Here is a 17,023-nt window from a genome sequence, read left to right as displayed (position 1 = left end):
CATCGCCGCCCTTCTTCTTGTAGTACCTCTTCTTCTCCTTTCTTCTTCCCTTCTTGTCATCGCCCCTGTCACTGTCACTAGAAATAGGACATTTTGCAATAAAGTGACCGGGCTTACCACACTTGTAGCAAACCTTCTTGGAGCGGGGCTTGTAATCCTTCCCCCTCCTTTGCTTGAGGATTTGGCGAAAGCTTTTGATGACAAGCGCCATCTCCTCGTTGTCGAGCTTGGAGGCGTCGATTGGTTGTCTACTTGGTGTAGACTCCTCCTTCTTCTCCTCTGTCGCCTTGAATGCAACCGGTTGAGCTTCGGACGTGGAGGGACCATCAAGCTCGTTGATCTTCCTTGAGCCCTTGACCATAAATTCAAAGCTCACAAAATTCCCGATTACTTCCTCGGGAGTCATTAGTGTATATCTTGGATTTCCACGAATTAATTGTACTTGAGTAGGATTAAGGAATATAAGTGATCTTAAAATAACCTTAACCACCTCGTGGTCATCCCATTTCTTGCTCCCGAGGTTGCGCACTTGATTCACCAAGGTCTTGAGCCGGTTGTACATATCTTGTGGCTCCTCCCCTTGGCAAAGACGGAAGCGACCGAGCTCCCCCTCGATCGTTTCTCGCTTGGTGATTTTGGTGAGTTCATCACCCTCGTGCGCGGTCTTGAGCACGTCCCAAACTTCCTTGGCGCTCTTCAATCCTTGCACCTTGTTGTACTCCTCCCTACTTAGAGAGGCGAGGAGTATGGTTGTGGCTTGGGAGTTGAAGTGCTCGGTTTGGGCCACCTCGTCGTCATCATAATCCTCATCCCCTACGGATGGTACCTGTGCTCCAAACTCAACAACATTCCATATACTTTTGTGGAGTGAGGTTAGATTAAATTTCATTAAATCACTCCACCTAGCATAATCTTCACCGTCAAAGGTTGGCGGTTTGCCTAATGGAACGGAAAGTAATGGAGTATGTCTAGAAGTACGAGGATAATGTAAGGGGATCTTACTAAACTTCTTGCGCTCATGGCGCTTAGAAGTTATGGAGGGCGCGTCGGAGCCGGAGGTAGAGGGCGATGAGGTGTCGGTCTCGTAGTAGACCACCTTCCTCATCTTCTTTATTTTGTCGCCACTCCGATGCGATTTGTGAGAAGAAGTCTTCTCCTTCTTCTCCTTCTTCTTATCCTTGTTGCGGGACTCTTCCGATGAAGCTTTCCCGTGGCTTGTAGTGGGCTTGTCGCCGGTCTCCATCTCCTTCTTGGCGAGTTCTCCCGACATCACTTCGAGCGGTTAGGCTCTAATGAAGCACCGGGCTCCGATACCAATTGAAAGTCGCCTAGAGGGGGGGTGAATAGGGCGAAACTGAAATTCTCAAAATAATCACAACTACAAGCCGGGTTAGCGTTAGAAATATAATAGAGTCCGTGAGAGAGGGTGAAAAACAAATCGCAAGCGAATAAGGAGTGTGACACGCGGATTTATTTTACCGAGGTTCGGTTCTTGCAAACCTACTCCCCGTTGAGGTGGTCACAAAGACCGGGTCTCTTTTAACCCTTTCCCTCTCTCAAACGGTCCCTCGGACCGAGTGAGCTTTTCTTCTCAATCACTTGGAACACAAAGTTCCCACAAGGACCACCACAAGATTGGTGTCTCTTGCCTCAATTACAAGTGAGTTTGATCGCAATGAAGAATCAAAGAAAGAAGAAAGCAATCCAAGCGCAAGAGCTCGAAAGAACACAAGCAAATCTCTCTCACTAATCACTAGGGCGTTGTGTGGAGTTTGGAGAGGATTTGATCACTTGGGTGTGTCTAGAATTGAATGCTAGAGCTCTTGTAAGTAGTTGAAGTGGAAAAACTTGGATGACTTGAATGTGGGGTGGTTGGGGTTATTTATAGCCCCAACCACCAAACTAGTCGTTTGGTGGTGGCTGACTGTCGTATGGTGCACCGGACAGTCCGGTGCACACCGGACAGTCCGGTGCGCCAGCCACGTCACCAAGGCCGTTGGGTTCCGACCGTTGGAGCTCTGTCTTCTGGGCCCGCCTTGATGTCCGGTGGCACACCTGACATGTACTGTAGAGTGTCCGGTGTGCCAGCGCGCGCGTGTCTGACTTCTGCGCGCTCTGGCGCGCATTTAATGCTTCTGCAGGTGACCGTTGGCGCGAAGTAGCCGTTGCTCTGCTGGTTCACCGGACAGTCCGGTGTACACCGGACATGTCCGGTGAATTATAGCGGAGCAAATTCCCGAGGCTGGCGAGTTCCAGAGCCCCTCTTCCTTGGAGCACCGGACAGTCCGGTGAATTATAGCGGAGTGCCTCTGGATTTTCCCAAAGGTGAGGAGTGCAGCGTGTAGTCCCCTGGTGCACCGGACACTGTCCGGTGCGCCAGACCAGGGCACACTTCGGTTATCCCTTGCTCTCTTTGTTGAACCCAATTCTTGGTCTTTTTATTGGCTAAGTGTGAACCTTTGGCACCTGTATAACTTATACACTAGAGCAAAACTAGTTAGTCCAATTATTTGTGTTGGGCAATTCAACCACCAAAATCAATTAGGAAATAGGTGTAAGCCTAATTCCCTTTCACTTGGTTGCTGTCAGCCTCACTCTGTAGTGGCACAGCAGTCGAAGCGGCACAGGCGGCGCTGTCCTCTCGTCAGGCCGGTCAGTGGAGCGGCGAAGTGACCGCGGTCACTTCGGCTCTGTCGACTGGAGGGCGCGCGTCAGGATAAGGTGTCAGGCCATCCTCGCATTAAATGCTTCTGCAATATGGTCGGTTGGTGTGGCGATCCGGCCAAGGTTGCTTCTTGGCGAAGACTGGGCCTCGGGCGAGCCGAAGGTGTGTCTGTTGCTTGAGGGGGCCCTCGGGCGAGACGTGAATCCTCCGGGGTCGGCTGCCCTTGCCCGAGGCTGGGCTCGGGCGAGGCGAGATCGTGTCCCTTGAGTGGACCGAGCCTTGACTTAATCGCACCCATCAGGCCTTTGCAGCTTTGTGCTGATGGGGGTTACCAGCTGAGATTAGGAGTCTTGGGGGTACCCCTAATTATGGTCCCCGACAAAACCAATTTAATTTCAAGTAACCTTTGCACTTACCTTTTGCAAACTAGTTCAATTCTGCACTTATATATTTGCTTTAGTTTGTGTTGGCATCAATCACCAAAAAGGGGGAGATTGAAAGGGAAATAGGCTCTCACCTTTTCCTAAATGATTTTGGTGGTTGAATTGTCCAACACAAATAATTGGACTAACTAGTTTGCTCTAGATTATATGTTCTACAGGTGCCAAAAGCTCTAGATTATATGTTCTGCTTTTTGGAAAAACAGACTAAGCGCGGACCGTCCGGGCCTTTGCGGCGGACCGTCTGCGACACTAGGGTGTGCCTCGGATAGAACCAATGCAAAAACCCAAATGTACACTACGGACCGTCCGGAGGGAAAGCAAGGACCGTCCGAGACCACGCGCGGACCGTCCGGTGTAACACCCCTGGTGTTACTATAACTAAAACTTGGGCATGGCATCATAAGCATTGGCATTGCATATGTTTGACACACCTAGAGTGCATTCACTAGGTAAAAATTTCAAACAAGTTGTATTTGTTTTAATGTCTTTGCAAATAGAACCCTAGTTAAAGGACTTAACCCTATATAGTGGTTAAAGGGGTAAAACTTAACCCAAGTTGAGAAAACCTAAAAGCTTTAGGGTAAAAGTCATAAAATGACCCCAAAAACAAAGTTGAATCACATTTATACCCCTGGGATACCAGAAACCCTAATTGGAACCCTGGAAAACCCTAAAACCAAATCCTAGGAACTTATGTGCAAAAGTGATGAACCTTTGGACTAAAGTGTAAAAACTACCATATTTAAACATATAAAGTCATTTGGTTCAAAATATGTGAATTTGCAAGTTAAACCCTAAGTTTTGGGCTTATTTGCAAAAATCACTTCTTAAGCACTATAGAGCCTAAGTCTGAAATTCAGTTTAGTTGGTTCAACTTTGGAGCCCTGTATCTTCTGAAATATAGGGTTTTTGCCCAAAGTGACCACAACAAGTTTGTAGCCCAATCATAGGAGAACAACTTTGTTTAAGGATTCAAGCCATGGTCTTATGAGAAATTTGGAGAAAAACCCAATCAAAGATGGACTGTCAGGCTGCCTGAAGTCTGAAATACAGATTAACAGTGCTGTGAGATAAACTTTGAGCTCGATTTTGAAGAGGATCCAGTGACTTTTTGTGGGAGCACATTGTAGCAAAATGATAGATGGATTATAGCTCTATAACTTTGCTGCAGAGTTTGGTTTGCGTTGCCACAGAAATTTGGAAGGAAATCGACCCTCAACTCTGGCTGTCAGGTTCTCTGATGGGGTGTTCGCCATGGTACAGTAAAGACACCGGATCAGATCGCCAGCGCGACGGTTCTCACCGCCGGTGGCCTACCGTCGCGATTCGTGCTGCGGTTGCCGTGATCTGAGCTCGGCTTGGTTGGATAGCACTTTGGGTCACGTAAATATCCTCGTCGTGGATAACTCCGGCCATAAACAAGTTCGGCCACCGTACATGCGTCACCGCGGCGGAGATCGATAAGAACGCCGGTGACCGCCGCCTCCTAGCCTTGCGCCGCGTGGCTTTAACTTTCCACCGCGTCGCCATGACTCTCTATACCCGTCCCATCATCGACGGGGAGCTTGCCACGGCGATAGCCACGAATTCACCGCGCCGCTTTCTTCCTCAGCTCCGGCCGCCAACACGGCTCGGCCGAATTGATCACCACCGCCCGTCCTCCCTATAAATTGAGCCCGTGACTAGCTCCGTGAGGTCGTCAGCTAACTAGCCACCGCTAATCGGCCACAATCATCCACCGGTGAGCTCGAATTCGCGTTTTCCCCCAAATCTTTTTCCGCCACCGTGAAACAAGCTTCACCGTCGCCAGCCATACTCCGGTTAGCTCCTCCCCTCTGCTCCCTTGTTTAAGCATTCTTATGCGTCTATGATGCTTGCCGAGCCACTGAATTGAACTAAGAGTCCCCTGGTCGCCGGGAACACGACCATATAGCCACCATGCTCATGGCCACCGTGGCCAGAGCTCCGTAGTTGATTATAAACGCAATTAAGTTAGGGGAAATGATCATGGTAACCCCGATTTCATGTCCGCCGCTCGGAGCACCCAGCCATAGCCCCAATCGGCCGGTCCAGAACCTCGCCGGAGTGCTCCCCGCGCTGCCGTCGTCGTGGACGTGGGCGTGTAAAGAATTAGAAGTTGGAGGGCTCTTCAGCAAAGTGTCAGTGACTGTGTTAAATAGTGAAAGGGCTCGTTCGCAGTTAGTTAAAACCCCAAGGGCCTCTGTGCAAGTCTGCCAGCGCGGGCGCGCGCGGGGGCGCCTTTCTGCCCTAGCTGGGCCGCCTGGGCTGAATCCAGCCCATTACTGTTGAAACCTTTTCTTTTTCTTTTTCAGTAGAGCTTTAGAAATATGTAGAAAAATGTAGAAAAATGCTAAAATTGTGAAACTAATTTTCCTAGGCTTGTTATTTTCCCTAGAATTTAATAGTTTTATGATTTTTATTGGAAATAAGAAATTTTAGGGTATTTAAAGTAGTTAAAAGTATTAGTTATGGATTTTTAGAAAATAATTGGTAAGTCCAAAAATGCCCAAACTTTTTATGGGAACTTAAAACAATATTTAGAAGCCTTGGGTAGAGTTTGAATTGATTTGGACCTTGTTTGATCACCAAAACCCAAAACCACCCCCCCTGCCCTATGAACTCCTTTACCGACTCCGGAAACCCTAAGTTCTCGGAGTTCCGTGAAAGAAAGTTGTATTCAAGACATAGATAATAAGTTTATATTATCTTTGCATCCTCATGAGCATTCCATGGCATCCATTCTTATACCTATGTATGGTTATGATTACAACGTGAAGAAGAGATAGAAGTCACCGAAGACAGGACACCACCCCCTTCGGATTCGCAAGCAGGCAACTGCTTCTACTTCGATATCTGTGGATCCGAACCCAAATCACCTGTAAATGAAGGCAAGCCCCGGTGCATTTGCCACCTCCTTTGATATTTTTAAAATCTTTCTCACTTGCTTGATGCATTAGGTGATAGGAGTTGATTGTTAAAACAATTCCTGCATTACCTTCCTTGAATTTGATTACCTTCCTTGATCACCTGTTTTACAAAAGATTTTTGATGCTTAGCCTTGCTTTAGAAAAACAAAAGGTTTGTTTTTACAAAAGATGTTGTGGCAAAAGTGGGAGGGTTGTTTTCAAAAATAAAACTTGATGGTGAATCCATCATGGCCGTGATGGATTCAACATCGGAAAAGATGTACCTCTGCCAGGTACCAAACTTTGGGTTTTAAATGATTAAGCTGAGACCGGGCGGGTGACTTGCACGAGAAGAGAGTCTCGGTGTAGTGTCTCCGTCTGAGTCGATTAAGGACCTTGTCGATGTAGGCTTGATGATCGAGGACCCTTTAACTGGTCACATGCCTCGTCATGGGTAAGCCTTGCCTCGGGCAGACTAAGGCCAGAATAAGATAACACGAAATGGGCGTGGAGCGGTGGCGAGAGTAGCGTGTACCCTCCGTGGCAAGAGGCTGGACGGTGGTGTATCTGTGCTCTCGGTTTGCGTGAACCTGATCTGGTCTTAAGAACCCCGGTGGCGGGTTGACATATGCAAGGGTTAAGTGCTACATATGTCGTGTGATTGGAGATCCTCAGCTGAGTATAATCGATTTGGATCGCCGTACCTTCGCGGTTATGAAGACTTGGTCACTGCCCTACACGTAGCATTCCACTGAAGACGATGGGCTTTTGTTAAGAAATTGGCTAGTGCAGGACCAGTGATTGAACTAGGGTAGAAAGAACTCTAGTGCAGGTAATTTTACTTAACTTGACAAATAAAATTGGATTTTTAAGGATCCACTTTAGTAAGCATTTCTGCAAAACAAAGTCTTTTGATTATTGAAAAGCCTTACCTTGACTCCCATATAACCAGCATACCCTTGAGAGTCTTTTCTTTAGTCGGGTAAGACTTGCTGAGTAATTCCATACTCAGGGTTTATCCCTTCGTTGTTTTTAGGTGAGGAAGTAGCAGATTTTTGCTGCTTCTGTGCCAAGGTGGTTCCCAAAGAAGAAAAACAAGACTGAAGTGCGGGAGGACTCGGTCCTCCACTTAGGATCTTTTGCTTATAACTTATCGGGAGAAGTTTGTGCCTCCCTTGGTTTGTATAATATTACTACTCTGCACTCACTTTTTAGCTCTGGTCTGTAATAAAATAACTCAAGCTTGCTTTTGAAATAAATGTAATTTATGTAATCGCTTCCGCATTTCTTTATCTCCGATGTTCTGTAATGTCTGCAAGACGGGTGAGACGTTCCTGGTAAGGTAAGGAAAGATACCGAACTTGTCAAGTGGCTTAGGAACATCTACAGGGTGTCTGATGTCTGTTAGACAAGGACAACTGTAGGTGGGCCTAATTACTTGGGAGGTTCTGTCACAGCTGGTATCGGAGCGTAGCCCTTCTTTGCAGATATTATGAGGCATCTTCAAAAGGATTTTCAAAAGTCTTACCTAAAAACTCTTTTCTCTTCTTACCTGAGTATTCTGAAGAGTCTATCTTAAAGACCAGACAGGAAGAGTGCAATGTATAGAAGGTTGAATCAACTAAGGTTGATTCTGTAATTATACATGCATCATGACTAAGCACTATACTAATAACATTTTCCCCCTTAGAAAGATGCCGCCACGCACCAGGCTAACGGCACGCAAGTCCACGGGACCAATTGGGGTGCCTCGGCATCAACTGGCTCCCCGATATGAAAGCAGCAGCAGTGGAAGTAATGACCCCATAGGAGATCTGGAAGCCCGAGTGAGTCGACTTCAAGCAGCGCTACAACACAGGACTGATGCTTGGGTCGCCGACAGAGATAGGATCAATGAACTAAGAAGGGACATCCGACATCTGCAGGATCAACTTGCTGATCGAGACTTAGCACTTGACTGGGCCGTACAGTCTCGTTTGCTAATGTGTGCTAAGGAAGCAAGGGCTCAGGCCCGAATTAAAGAACTTAGCTCAACTGTCGACAACCTGCAGGTTTACTGCAATACGTTGCATGAGGAAGTCCATATACTATACTCACAATTACACCCTAGTGTGCCTGCACACCCTGCTGAGGCGGAAGCCGGACCATCTCACGTTGTGGGACGCGCACTGGGTGGGGAGTTAGACCTTTTTGAGCCCCCTCCTTCCTTGAGGTTGGTTGATGTCTGGACTCCCACACCTGACGATGAGGCCGCCAAGAGTAATGGAAAGCAGGAATAATGGTGTAATAGAAGTAGAGTAGTGTATTGTAGGGAGTATTGTTGTATAATAGGTTGGACTTTTGTATAATGGGTAATGTATCCTGTTATGTAATATCGAGTCTGTATCATTACTTTTTATAGTAATGTAAAATGGAAGGTTTCTTTGGCGCATTATGTTTACTTCAAATATTCTTTGCCACAGGTGCCGACCAGGACTCGAGGACAGGACGCAGCCGGAACTTCTGGGGGAAGGGATGTTACCCCAAACCCACCTCCGGTTCCTCCCACGTTAGCCGAGGCGATTGCCGCCTTGGTGAATGCCACCGCAGACAATACCCGCTTCCTTAGGGAAATGGCGGGTCAGCAGCAATTCCAGCAGCAGGCAGGAAGGGGTTTTCAGCAAGGCCCTCGTGAAACTACTTATTTGGATTTCTCGGAAACCCGCCCACCTCTATTCGTCAAGGCAGAAGATCCACTAGAAGCTGATGAGTGGATTCGGGTTATTGAACAAAAGTTTGGTCTTCTCCGTTGTTCAGAGACGCAGAAGCCGTTATTTGCAGCACAACAACTACGTGGTCCTGCCAGTACCTGGTGGGGAAATTTTGTGGCTATTCAACCTGTCAACCATCAAGTCACATGGGATGAGTTTAAAGCAGCCTTCCGTGAGCACTACATACCCGAAGGAGTGCTGCATATGAAACAAGAGGAATTTATGAAATTAAAACAAGGGGGAGATACCGTCAACCAATATCTCAACAAGTTTAATCACCTGTCGCAGTATGCCATCGACCAGGTGAATACTGATTTAAAGAAGAAGAACTGTTTTATGCGGGGACTAAATGATCGGCTACAGAGAAAGATGGCCACATGCATAGATCTCACATATGGAAAGGCTGTCAGCACAGCCTTATCTGTTGAAGCCAAATACGCAAATTCTGGGAAGAATAAGGGATTTGGTGGTGAGAGGCCTAATCAGGGCCAGGCGAAGAAGCAACGGTTTGTGATCCGACCTTCAAACCAAAATCGCACTTTTTCTCGTCCACCCTCATTTCCTTTCAAACAACCTATCATTATTCGCCCCAACAATACCCCCACTACCCCAAATCAGCCGGGTGCCCCAGGCACTCGATTCCCTGCCTTGCCTAGTTCTTCAACTGGGTGTTTTAATTGCGGCAAGTCGGGACACTTCATCAAAGACTGCTCATATCCTAGGCAAAATCAATCAAATGCTCCGCAAGGATCTAGGAGATCAGCTCAGCCCAAAGGAAATGCTGTGGGGAAAAATACAAAGAAGACGGGGCGTGTATATTACACCCAAGTGGCCACTACACCGGAAGGAGAGCCGGTGATGATGGGTACGTTTCCCGTGGCCAGTCACCCAGCAATTATTCTTTTTGATTCTGGTGCTTCGCATACATTCATTAGCAAGAAATTTGTGGAGAAACATCATATTACATGCCATGAATCAAAAGAGGGATTTAAAATTCATTCACCTGGGGGACATATTTTTACTAGAGAAGTGGCCTATGAAGTGCCAGTAACAATGGCCGAGCGGAACTTTCCTGCTAACATGATTGTTCTGAAGGGCCAGGATATAGATGTAATATTGGGTATGAATTGGTTAACCCAACACAAGGCAATTCTCAACACTGAACTCAGAACCGTCAGGTTGAGCTATAATCAAGAAGAGATTCTTTTGACTCTCCCCGCGACCAATCCAGCCAAAGCTTCTGGTAGAATATATGAAGCCATTGTACCGGAGATCAAGAACATTCCGGTAGTATGTGAGTTTCCAGATGTATTTCCGGAAGATTTGCCTGGACTGCCCCCTGAAAGAGATGTAGAATTCGTAATTGAGCTAAAGCCCGGTACGGCTCCCATCTCCCGAAGGTCGTACCGTATGCCCCCTAATGAGTTGGCGGAATTGAAGATTCAATTACAAGATCTACTGAATAAGGGATTCATCCGGCCAAGCTCGTCCCCATGGGGTTGCCCCGCCATTTTTGTTAAGAAGAAGGATCAAACCTTGAGAATGTGCGTGGATTATCGACCCCTAAATGAGGTCACCATCAAGAATAAGTACCCTCTTCCAAGGATCGACATCTTATTTGATCAACTGACTGGGGCGAGGGTATTTTCCAAAATTGATCTCAGGTCGGGCTATCATCAAATCCGTATTCGGCCCGAGGATATACCGAATACCGCGTTTACTACGCGGTATGGATTGTTTGAATATCTGGTAATGTCTTTCGGGCTCACAAATGCTCCTGCCCACTTCACCTATTTGATGAACTCGGTGTTCATGCCCGAGTTGGACAAGTTCGTGGTGGTCTTCATCGACGATATTTTGATATATTCTAAGAATGAAGAGGACCATGCTCAGCATTTACGGATTGTATTGACGCGCCTCAGGGAACATCAGCTATATGCCAAGTTCAGCAAGTGCGCGTTCTGGCTGGAAGAAATTCAATTTTTGGGGCATGTGTTATCGGCTAAAGGAATTGCGGTAGATCCTAGCAAGGTCAAAGATATTATGGAGTGGAAACCCCCAACAACTGTTCACCAAGTCCGGAGTTTTCTTGGACTAGCTGGATATTATCACAGATTCATACCAGATTTTTCTAAGCTTGTGAAGCCAATCACAAGTTTATTGAAGAATGACATTAAGTTCAATTGGTCTTCTAAATGTAATGAAGCCTTTGAGCAATTGAAGACACTATTAACCACTGCTCCGGTATTGGCTCAACCGGACATCACTAAGCCTTTTGATGTATATTGTGATGCATCTGGCAGTGGGCTCGGCTGTGTACTGATGCAAGATGGCCGAGTAATTGCGTATGCTTCAAGGCAGTTGCGCCGACATGAGGAGCATTATCCAACTCATGATCTGGAGCTAGCTGCTGTGGTTCATGCCCTGAAGATTTGGCGTCACTATCTGCTGGGAAATATCTGTCACATATATACAGATCATAAAAGTTTGAAGTATATTTTCACCCAGTCAGAATTAAATATGAGGCAAAGACGATGGCTTGAGCTTATTAAAGACTATGAACTGGAGATCCATTATCACCCAGGCAAGGCCAATGTGGTGGCAGATGCACTGAGTCGTAAGACTTCCTGCCACTGTGTTATGGTGAAGACCTCTGACAACACTTTGTGTCAAGAGATGGAAAAACTAAACCTGGGGATAATCCAACAAGGGACTCTGAATCAGCTAAAGCTTGAGTCAATCATTTTGCAAAGGATAATTGATGCTCAAAAAGATAATCTGGGTATGAAGTACATACGAGAGAAGATAAGGGCTGGAATAGCCAAATGTTTCAAGGAAGACGATCAAGGTGTGATATGGTTTAAAAACCGCATAGTAGGGCCAAAGAACGAAGAACTCCGCCAGCAAATTCTTGATGAAGCACATCTTAGTCGTTATTCTATTCATCCCGGAAGTACTAAGATGTACCAAGACTTAAAGCAACATTACTGGTGGACAAAGATGAAGATTGAAATTGCACGCTATGTGGCTAAGTGTGACACTTGCAGACGTGTCAAGGCCATACACATGAAAACTGCTGGTCCATTACAATCTTTGCCAATCCCAACATGGAAATGGGAAGACATCAGTATGGACTTTATTGTGGGATTGCCAAAACCGCAAAAGGATATGACTCTATTTGGGTTATCATTGATCGACTTACCAAGATCGCCCACTTCCTCCCTGTCAAAGTAAAATATCCTGTCATTACCTATGCGGAGCTGTACATCGCCCGTATTCTCAGTTTGCATGGTGTTCCAAAGACTATAGTGTCGGATCGTGGACCACAATTTGTATCCAAATTCTGGGAAGAACTTCATAAATCCCTGGGTACTAAGTTACTCCACAGTTCGGCCTACCATCCTCAGACCAGTGGACAGACTGAGAGAGTGAACCAAATACTTGAAGATATGCTGCGGGCATGTGTTCTGGACTTCTCACAGAAATGGGATGAATGTTTGCCCCTAGCGGAGTTTTCATATAATAATAGCTATCAAGAAAGTATCAAGATGGCACCCTTTGAAGCTTTATATGGACGTCAATGTCGAACTCCGCTAAATTGGTCTGAACCTGGTGAAAGGTGCTTCTTTAGGCCTGATATGGTGAAAGAGGCCGAGGATAAGGTTCAGAAAATTATTTATAATATGAAGAAGGCACAAGCTCGTCAGAAGAGTTATGCAGACACACGACGAATGCCCTTATATTTCCTGGAAGGAGACTATGTTTACCTGAAAGTCTCACCAATGAAAGGAGTATCGCGTTTTGGGGTTAAAGGGAAACTTGCACCCAGGTACATTGGTCCATTCCTGGTGCTTGAGCAATGTGGACCAGTGGCATACCGACTTCAGCTCCCCAAAACATTGTCTGTTGTGCATAATGTGTTCCACGTGTCACAATTGAAGAAGTGTCTTCGGGTTCCTGATCGAACCGTTGAAGTGACTGATGTTGTCCTGAAACCAGATTTAACATACTCGGAGCATCCTATTCGAGTTATGGATCAAAAGGACAGGGTTACCCGGAGAAAAACTCTCAAGTTTTATAAGATACAGTGGAACCAGCATTCTAAAGATGAAGCTACTTGGGAAACTCAAGACTTCTTGAATAAGAATTTCCCAGGCTTTCTAGCCTCATGTAATTTGTAAAGTGTATATAGTTATAAAGGAATGAACCCCCACATCACCCCTGCCTTGTACCAGAAATAAGGAAATAAAAATGTGATGTGTTTCCTTTACCATTACCTACCCTAGGATTTTTAATCTCGGGACGAGATTCTTTTATGGGGGGAAGGATGTAACACCCCTGGTGTTACTATAACTAAAACTTGGGCATGGCATCATAAGCATTGGCATTGCATATGTTTGACACACCTAGAGTGCATTCACTAGGTAAAAATTTCAAACAAGTTGTATTGTTTTAATGTCTTTGCAAATAGAACCCTGGTTAAAGGACTTAACCCTATATAGTGGTTAAAGGGGTAAAACTTAACCCAAGTTGAGAAAACCTAAAAGCTTTAGGGTAAAAGTCATAAAATGACCCCAAAAACAAAGTTGAATCACATTTATACCCCTGGGATACCAGAAACCCTAATTGGAACCCTGGAAAACCCTAAAACCAAATCCTAGGGACTTATGTGCAAAAGTGATGAACCTTTGGACTAAAGTGTAAAAACTACCATGTTTAAACATATAAAGTCATTTGGTTCACAAATATGTGAATTTGTAAGTTAAACCCTAAGTTTTGGGCTTATTTGCAAAAATCACTTCTTAAGCACTATAGAGCCTAAGTCTGAAATTCAGTTTAGTTGGTTCAACTTTGGAGCCCTGTATCTTCTGAAATATAGGGTTTTTGCCCAAAGTGACCACAACAAGTTTGTAGCCCAATCATAGGAGAACAACTTTGTTTAAGGATTCAAGCCATGGTCTTATGAGAAATTTGGAGAAAAAACCAATCAAAGATGGACTGTCAGGCTGCCTGAAGTCTGAAATACAGATTAACAGTGCTGTGAGATAAACTTTGAGCTCGATTTTGAAGAGGATCCAGTGACTTTTTGTGGGAGCACATTGTAGCAAAATGATAGATGGATTATAGCTCTATAACTTTGCTGCAGAGTTTGGTTTGCGTTGCCACAGAAATTTTGAAGAAAATCGACCCTCAACTCTGGCTGTCAGGTTCTCTGATGGGGTGTTCGCCATGGTACAGTAAAGACACCGGATCAGATCGCCAGCGCGACGGTTCTCACCGCCGGTGGCCTACCGTCGCGATTCGTGCTGCGGTTGCCGTGATCTGAGCTCGGCTTGGTTGGATAGCACTTTGGGTCACGTAGATATCCTCGCCGTGGATAACTCCGGCCATAAACAAGTTCGGCCACCGTACATGCGTCACCGCGGCGGAGATCGATAAGAACGCCGGTGACCGCCGCCTCCTAGCCTTGCGCCGCGTGGCTTTAACTTTCCACCGCGTCGCCATGACTCTCTATACCCGTCCCATCGTCGACGGGGAGCTTGCCACGGCGATAGCCACGAATTCACCGCGCCGCTTTCTTCCTCAGCTCCGGCCGCCAACACGGCTCGGCCGAATTGATCACCACCGCCCGTCCTCCCTATAAATTGAGCCCGTGACTAGCTCCGTGAGGTCGTCAGCTAACTAGCCACCGCTAATCGGCCACAATCATCCACCAGTGAGCTCGAATTCGCGTTTTCCCCCAAATCTCTTTCCGCCACCGTGAAACAAGCTTCACCGTCGCCAGCCATACTCCGGTTAGCTCCTCCCCTCTGCTCCCTTGTTTAAGCATTCTTATGCGTCTACGATGCTTGCCGAGCCACTGAATTGAACTAAGAGTCCCCTGGTCGCCGGGAACACGACCATATAGCCGCCATGCTCATGGCCACCGTGGCCAGAGCTCCGTAGTTGATTATAAACGCAATTAAGTTAGGGGAAATGATCATGGTAACCCCGATTTCATGTCCGCCGCTCGGAGAACCCAGCCATAGCCCCAATCGGCCGGTCCAGAACCTCGCCGGAGTGCTCCCCGCGCTGCCGTCGTTGTGGACGTGGGCGTGTAAAGAATTAGAAGTTGGAGGGCTCTTCAGCAAAGTGTCAGTGACTGTGTTAAATAGTGAAAGGGCTCGTTCGCAGTTAGTTAAAACCCCAAGGGCCTCTGTGCAAGTCTGCCAGCGCGGGGGCGCCTTTCTGCCCTAGCTGGGCCGCCTGGGCTGAATCCAGCCCATTACTGTTGAAACCTTTTCTTTTTCTTTTTCAGCAGAGCTTTAGAAATATGTAGAAAAATATAGAAAAATGCTAAAATTGTGAAACTAATTTTCCTAGGCTTGTTATTTTCCCTAGAATTTAGTAAAAATAGTTTTATGATTTTTAGTGGAAATAAGAAATTTTAGGGTATTTAAAGTAGTTAAAAGTATTAGTTATTGATTTTTAGAAAATAATTGGTAAGTCCAAAAATGCCCAAACTTTTTATGGGAACTTAAAACAATATTTAGAAGCCTTGGGTAGAGTTTGAATTGATTTGGACCTTTTTGGTCACCAAAACCCAAAACCACCCCCCTGCCCTATGAACTCCTTTACCGACTCCGGAAACCCTAAGTTCTCGGAGTTCCGTGAAGGAAAGTTGTATTCAAGACATAGATAATAAGTTTATATTATCTTTGCATCCTCATGAGCATTCCATGGCATCCATTCTTATACCTATGTATGGTTATGATTAGAACGTGAAGAAGAGATAGAAGTCACCGAAGACAGGACACCACCCCCTTCGGATTCGCAAGCAGGCAACTGCTTCTACTTCGATATCTGTGGATCCGAACCCGAATCACCTGTAAACGAAGGCAAGCCCCGGTGCATTTGCCACCTCCTTTGATATTTTTAAAATCTTTCTCACTTGCTTGATGCATTAGGTGATAGGAGTTGATTGTTAAAACAATTCCTGCATTACCTTCCTTGAATTTGATTACCTTCCTTGATCACCTATTTTACAAAAGATTTTTGATGCTTAGCCTTGCTTTAGAAAAACAAAAGGTTTGTTTTTACAAAAGATGTTGTGGCAAAAGTGGGAGGGTTGTTTTCAAAAATAAAACTTGATGGTGAATCCATCATGGTCGTGATGGATTCAACATCGGAAAAGATGTACCTCTGCCAGGTACCAAACTTTGGGTTTTAAATGATTAAGCTGAGACCAGGCGGGTGACTTGCACGAGAAGAGAGTCTCGGTGTAGTGTCTCCGTCTGAGTCGATTAAGGACCTTGTCGATGTAGGCTTGATGATCGAGGACCCTTTAACTGGTCACATGCCTCGTCATGGGTAAGCCTTGCCTCGGGCAGACTAAGGCCAGAATAAGATAACACGAAATGGGCGTGGAGCGGTGGCGAGAGTAGCGTGTACCCTCCGTGGCAAGAGGCTGGACGGTGGTGTATCTGTGCTCTCGGTTTGCGTGAACCTGATCTGGTCTTAAGAACCCCGGTGGCGGGTTGACATATGCAAGGGTTAAGTGCTACATATGTCGTGTGATTGGAGATCCTCAGCTGAGTATAATCGATTTGGATCGCCGTACCTTCGCGGTTATGAAGACTTGGTCACTGCCCTACACGTAGCATTCCACTGAAGACGATGGGCTTTTGTTAAGAAATTGGCTAGTGCAGGACCAGTGATTGAACTAGGGTAGAAAGAACTCTAGTGCAGGTAATTTTACTTAACTTGACAAATAAAATTGGATTTTTAAGGATCCACTTTAGTAAGCATTTCTGCAAAACAAAGTCTTTTGATTATTGAAAAGCCTTACCTTGACTCCCATATAACCAGCATACCCTTGAGAGTCTTTTCTTTAGTCGGGTAAGACTTGCTGAGTAATTCCATACTCAGGGTTTATCCCTTCGTTGTTTTTAGGTGAGGAAGTAGCAGATTTTTGCTGCTTCGGTGCCAAGGTGGTTCCCAAAGAAGAAAAACAAGACTGAAGTGCGGGAGGACTCGGTCCTCCACTTAGGATCTTTTGCTTATAACTTATCGGGAGAAGTTTGTGCCTCCCTTGGTGTTGGGGACTTGTTCTCAAATGCTATGAGTCAAGAACAAGGCAACATAGAAAATGTTAATCGGTAAAGTCCTTCGTCCTTCGAAGCATTATTCCCCTTAGGATATAATGGTTTTCGGACGAAGGTTATGAAGGGCGCACCTTCATAAATTCACTATACAGTG

This window comes from Zea mays, chromosome 3, assembly GCF_902167145.1.
Source record: "Zea mays cultivar B73 chromosome 3, Zm-B73-REFERENCE-NAM-5.0, whole genome shotgun sequence".
NCBI classification, from domain to species: domain Eukaryota; kingdom Viridiplantae; phylum Streptophyta; class Magnoliopsida; order Poales; family Poaceae; genus Zea; species Zea mays.
Note: the sequence above shows the minus strand (reverse complement) of the source record.